The sequence below is a fragment of the Nicrophorus vespilloides genome, unplaced genomic scaffold (genome assembly GCF_001412225.1).
Source record: "Nicrophorus vespilloides isolate i.1.1-1 unplaced genomic scaffold, Nicve_v1.0, whole genome shotgun sequence".
NCBI classification, from domain to species: domain Eukaryota; kingdom Metazoa; phylum Arthropoda; class Insecta; order Coleoptera; family Silphidae; genus Nicrophorus; species Nicrophorus vespilloides.
Window position 1 is genome coordinate 2,767 of NW_017096101.1, and position 6,554 is coordinate 9,320.

The 6,554-nt window shown below is 26.1% G+C and overlaps 1 protein-coding gene across 1 annotated transcript in view; it reads right to left on the bottom strand.

Annotated features, from left to right (window-relative positions):
* LOC108569593 (semaphorin-2A-like) overlaps window positions 1–6,554 on the bottom strand; it is a gene marked incomplete at both ends in the record, with an annotated part of 9,077 nt that overhangs the window by 327 nt on the left and 2,196 nt on the right. The gene's annotated exons all lie outside the window — the stretch shown is intronic.

The following is a 6,554-nucleotide window of genomic DNA, read 5'->3' on the forward strand; positions in this document are numbered from 1 at the left end:
TCTTAGAAACCTTTTCACAAAATGAAAATAATTGAACTTCAATGTTCATTTTCAACAGTATTAAGACTAGTTGTGAAAGTTTGTAAGACAATTCTTTATGTTAAAATACTAGAAAACAGTTTACTAAATTTTTGTTTCCTAGCTCAAATTTTTAGTACACATTTTTAGACAATTCTTCATTTAAAATACTAGAAAATTGTATACTAAATTTTTGTTTCCTAGCTCAAATCTTTAGTACACTATATTTTTTTTGAAAATAAAGGTTTTTTTTGTAGTTTAACTATGGCTTATGTAAATAAATTTATAACTTTATAGCAAATGTCTTTTGTAAGACGTTTCTTAATCTAAAAAATACTAGAAATTATTGGAGAAAATCCAAATTAAGATTTTATTTCAAAATTGTAAAAGAAATCTTTCTTTTTTCAAATTTTTATGGCACAAACACGTTATTGCTCAAATGAGTCAAATTGGCCTGGAAATAAACAAACAAAAACAAAATCAAGTTAAATACAATTGCATTTTATATATTGAAAAAAAAAAACTCTTAGAAACCTTTTCACAAAATGAAAATAATTGAACTTCAATGTTCATTTTCAACAGTATTAAGACTAGTTGTGAAAGTTTCTAAGACAATTCTTTATGTAAAAATATTAGAAAAGAGTAAAGAAAATGTTTGTTTCTTTGTGGAAATAAAGGTTTTTTGTAGTTTAACTATGGATTTTGTAAATAAATTTATAACTTTAACTTATTTAATGTTATAATACTAGAAATTATTAGAGAAAATGCATATTAAGATTTTATTTCAATGCTCGTAAAAATTGTAAAAGAAATCTTTCTTTTTTTCAAATTTTTAACTCAACAGAAATTATGAAATAAAGTAAAGTTTGGAATTAACACAGAATGAAAATAATTGAACTTCAATGTTCAATGTTAATTTCCAACAGTATTAAGACTAGTTGTGAAAGTTTGTAAAACAATTCTTTATGTAAAAATACTAGAAAACAGTTTACTAAATTTTTGTTTTCTAGCTCAAATTTTTAGTACACTACATTTTTTGTGTGGAAATAAAGGTTTTTTTTGTAGTTTAACTATAGATTATGTAAATAAATTTATAAATTTTGTAAGACATTTCTTAATCTAAAAACACTAGAAATTATTGGAGAAAATGTATATTAAAATTTTATTACAATGCTCATAAAAATTGTAAAAGAAATCTTTCTTTTTATTTCAAATTTTTAACACAACAGAAATTATAAAATAAAGTAAAATTTTCGATTTTCACAGAATAAAAATAATTGAACTTCAATGTTCATTTTCAACAGTATTAAGACTAGTTGTGAAAGTTTGTAAGATAATTCTTTATGTAAAAATACTAGAAATCAGTAAAGAAAATGTTTGTTTCATAGCTCAAATTTTTAGTACACTGCATTTTTTGTGGAAATAAAGGTTTTTTTTATAATTGAACTATAGATTATGTAAATAACTTTATAACTTTATAGCAAATGTCTTTTGTAAGACGTTTCTTAATCTAAAAATACTAGAAATTATTGGAGAAAATGCATATTAAGATTTTATATCAATGCTCATAAAAATTGTAAAAGAAATCTTTCTTTTTTTCAAATTTTTAACACAACACAAATTATGAAATAAAGTAAAGTTTCGAATTTTCACAGAATGAAAATAATTGAACTTCAATTTTCAATCAAATATAATATGAAGAAATAAATTGATGTACTCTGATTTTTCATTTTCAACAGTATTAAGACTAGTTGTGAAAGTTTGTAAGACAATTCTTTATGTAAAAATACTAGAAAATAGTTTACTAAATTTTTGTTTCCTAGCTCAAATATTTAGTACACTACATTTTTTTGTGGAAATAAAGGTTTTGTTTGCAAACGTCTTTTGTAAGACGTTTCTTAATCTAAAAACGCTAGAAATTAAATGAGAAAATCCAAATTAAGATTTTATTTCAAAATTGTAAAAGAAATCTTTCTTTTTTCAAATTTTTAATACACTACATTTAATTTATGAGTAATTATATAAGAAAATAAAGGTTTTTCGTAGTTTCACCATAGATTTACGTAAATAAATTTATAACTTTGTAACAAATATTGAAAAGCAAAAAAGAAACTCTTAAAAATTAATCAATGAAACAATAACAGCTTGAATATTTTAACAAAATTAGAATAATTGAATGAAAAAATGCTAAATTTACAAATAAATACTAGAAATTATAACAATAAATATATTTTACTAGTAAAAATATTACAATCCAAAGATTTAAACAATTATTACATTAAAGTTATCTTTCATCAAGTTTTCATTATAAAAATATCAATTAGTTATTCAAACTAAATATTTTGTAATTTGTACAAACATTATATATAAATTTAATGAAAGAAATTGAGATTGTCTTGAAATAAAAAAGATTTAAACTTGTTCTTGGATGAGCACGTTTATCTTATTTTTTGTGTGTGTGTGTGTGTTTGAAAGAATCGTGTAATTGGAAAAAGGGGGGATTCGGAGGGTGTAATGAAACGGTTAATCTGCTGGAGGCAGCGGCATGAATATTCCTGCTGCTGCTGCTGCTGCTGCATTAGAAGAACAATTATGATGTCGGCGAGGTTGCGTGGGTTAGTATTAATAATTTCGTGCGGCGGAGATTAGAAAGCTCTTCTACTGCTGTGTAGAACGAACCAACGATGGGAGGAAGATGAGATGTTGAAGAGGAGGAGGAAGAGAAGATGAAGACGACGCGCGTGATTAAATCCCCAGCCCTCGAGATTACTCTACGCGTGTATGGGAATTACATTAAATTAAATCGAAAAGTATCTCTACGTTGAGTTGCGACCCTCTTCAGATCCAACCAAAAACCCTCCCCCGAAACGTTATGTAAGAGTGAAATACATAAAGTGTAAATGCGAAATCGATTCTGTTTAATATCGCTGCTATACAAGCAGCGAGCTCTGAAAATTTGTGAGGAAGAGGAAGAGAACCTTATCGCGTTTAGACCACCGTTCCACTTTCACTTCGCGTTTCACTTATTCATAGAACCCATGGGGTGGTTTTTGGCTTCTCTCCCCTTGTACACGACTAGTATTATTATCATTATTATTATCCGGCTATCTCCCTCTAATTCCGACGGTGACGGCCTCCTGTCTAACTATTACGAAACGCGGCCGGTGTTTCCCATGCGATAACGCCGAAATGCGAACTTTTACTACCCCCGATTTTACCTTAAAAGATGCAAAAATATTACACGCTTACACATAAAAAGCTGCACGAAGCGAAACTGCTACACCATCAACACGAATATTAAATTATCTTTGAAATGTTTACTTCGACTCATCTCCATATGTATTAGATCTGATAAGTTTGGTTTTTATTAAAGTCGCCCTACAAACAACAACAACAACATCATCAACGTCACAAATATTTCAGCGAATTGGTTCAGATTTCATCGCACAAACTGGCTTTTACTGCATCACATCCATCCCCCCATATGTAATCATCCGCAAAACGTTCATAAATTACACTTATGTCGCTCCAAATTTTCTTATTTTGAATCGCAGCACTTTCAGAAATTGAACGAACAACTTTTCCCCATATTACATTTGCTTTCACTCATCGCAACAAAGACAATTTCTTTATTTCTCTTATTCAAATTAATATAACAAAACGCAAATAAATCTATATAAACTTTAATCAATTAATAGAAAAAAAAATCAATATTTTTGAGAATTTAATCAAATTTCATGAATTGTTAATTAATCACGTTACAGTAATAAAGCAGAAATTGTAGAAAAAAACAAATAATTATAAACGTTTTCTTTGTTAGGTTTTTAATCGGATTAAATGAAATCATTAGATTCTTCAAATCGATTTAGACTTAAGATTTTCTTTAGATCTTTTGAAACTTAAATAATCAACGATTTACAAAACAATTCTAATTTTAATTTACAAAAAAATAAAACTGATTAGTTTTCGTATTTGTCAAAACTTGATTATTCTAAATAAATTTATACACCAATACAAACAAATCTATTTTTTTTGAACTTTTATATAATCGGATTTTACGTAATAATTCAATTATGCGTATTGTAATTTAGTAATTTTTGTTTCCTAGCTCAAATTTTTAGTACACTATATTTTTTGTGGAAATAAAGGTTTTTTTTTGGATTTTGGATTATGTAAATAAATTTATAACAAATGTCTTTTGTAAGATTTCTTATTCTAAAAATACTAGAGATTATTCCAAATAAATTTATACACCAAGTCAATTATAATTAATACAAGAATATTAGCAAATAAAATTGACTAATTTTTATTTGAATTTTACAAATTTTCAAAAAGATATAAAAATTGTTAAGATTTTGAATAAATTTAACATGTTAATTGATTTCATTGAAATGAATTGAATGATTAGAACAAACAAATCTATTGTTTTGAACTTTTATATAATCGGATTTTACGTAATAATTCAATTATGCTTATTGTAATTTAGTAATTTTTGTTTCCTAGCTCAAATTTTTAGTACACTATATTTTTTGTGGAAATAAAGGTTTTTTTTGTAGTTTAATTTTGGATTATGTAAATAAATTTATAACTTTATAACAAATGTCTTTTGTAAGACATTTCTTATTCTAAAAATACTAGAGATTATTCTAAATAAATTTATACACCAAGTCAATTATAATTAATACAAGAATATTAGCAAATGAGATTGTTTTGAAAATTGATTAAATTTCAATTGAATTTTACAAATTTTCAAAAAGAAATAAAAATTGTTACGATTTTGAATAAATTTAACATGTTAATTGATTTCATTGAAATTAATTGAATGATTAGAACAAACAAATCTATTTTTTTGAACTTTTATATAATCGGATTTTACGTAATAATTCAATTATGCGTATACATTCTTCAGATCGATTTAATCAGATTTACGTTACGAAACAAACGCTTCGCTAATTAAAGCCTCCTTTGTATATATTTGTTTAATTAGAAACGTCTAATTAGCAGAAAAAAATGAAGAATAATATAGAATGAATAATGATTAAATCGTGAACGAAAACTGTAATGAATCGCATTAGGAGGGACGAAAATAACTGGATGAGATAATAATGAAGAGTGGTGAATTGCAAGGATAGAGAATGAGTGAGTGAGAAGAGTAGTGGTAGTAGTACATTTAAGTTTAATCAGACTGAACTTGTGGGAATACCGACGACCGTTCATAGAAACTTTGATGATGAGCGAGAGGTGAAAGAGAGAAAGACCGAATGAATGCCTTTTCCTCGATCGCTCAACCAAAAATCTCTCTCACTCGCTCTCACGCAATTTCGCCTTGACAACAAGAAAATAGAAAGAAATAGAAAAAGAGAGAGAGGACGTAATGAATGGAGCTTTAAATAGAGATTGGCAGAGGGCAGCAATTTACCCTATTCCATATTGTATACAGCATAAATTACATGCGAAATATTGAATTCAACTTTCTTTTATTGTTTCATTGCCGCAACAACAATATTTTCTGATATATTAATAATAATAATAGCCGAAAACAATGCCGCATGTTCAACTAATACTGAACACAAACGTGCGGTTAATGCGCTTTGTCCGTTTCCCCCCATTATTTAATTAAATAGGTTAATTAACCAAAGTTCCAAAACATTATTATTATCATCATCATCAATGGAATTTGCACAACATCAATATTAAAAAATTAATAATAAATAAATAATATCGTGCACGCATTAATTATAATCCTTCGGTATTTCCAATTAATTTCACAAATTAATTATTATGTTCTATTCTTGTTTCCATACTTTTGTTGTTGTTGTTTCAGTTAAAATTCTTCATTATTAATTTACAATTAATTCATTTAAACTTAATTGGAAATAATGGTTTTTCTTATTTTCGTTTCGTCCATGAAAAAAAAGGTTCAATAATCCTTTGGACTCGTTAAAGTATTTTCTTGGTATTTTTAGTGGAATTTCGTGACTAGAAACGAGGTTTTTCGTTCTAAAAATACATCCTTTGTAATTTCATGAAAATACGTGTAATGATGGAAATAAGTCGTGGGCGGTTCTACTCCATTACAAAGCAATTAACGAACGGTTATCAACGAAATAATTATATGGAATTATTAAGGAAAATGAAAGAAATTACAGAAAAAAATAAGGATTTCGTTTCTTTACGAAATATAATAGAATTTCTAATAATAATTAATGAAAGAATTGCTGTTTATAAGAAAATTAAATAATTTAGAAATCAAATAAATTGGTGGATGCGCCGGGATACTTTTTTTTAATTTGTTTAATTTTGTAATGGAATTAAGGAAATCTTGTTAATTTGATAAAATTGAACATAAATTAAAGATTTATCAATGATTTAGTGTGAAGGTTTAGTGAATCTTGAAATTTTATTTGATTATCAACAAATTTAAAGTAAATAATTTAGGGTTTAGTTGAGATTAATGAGATTTCGTTTCTTTACGAAATGTAATAAATTTTTCATTAATTATTAATTATTATTAGAAATAATTAACGAAAGAATTG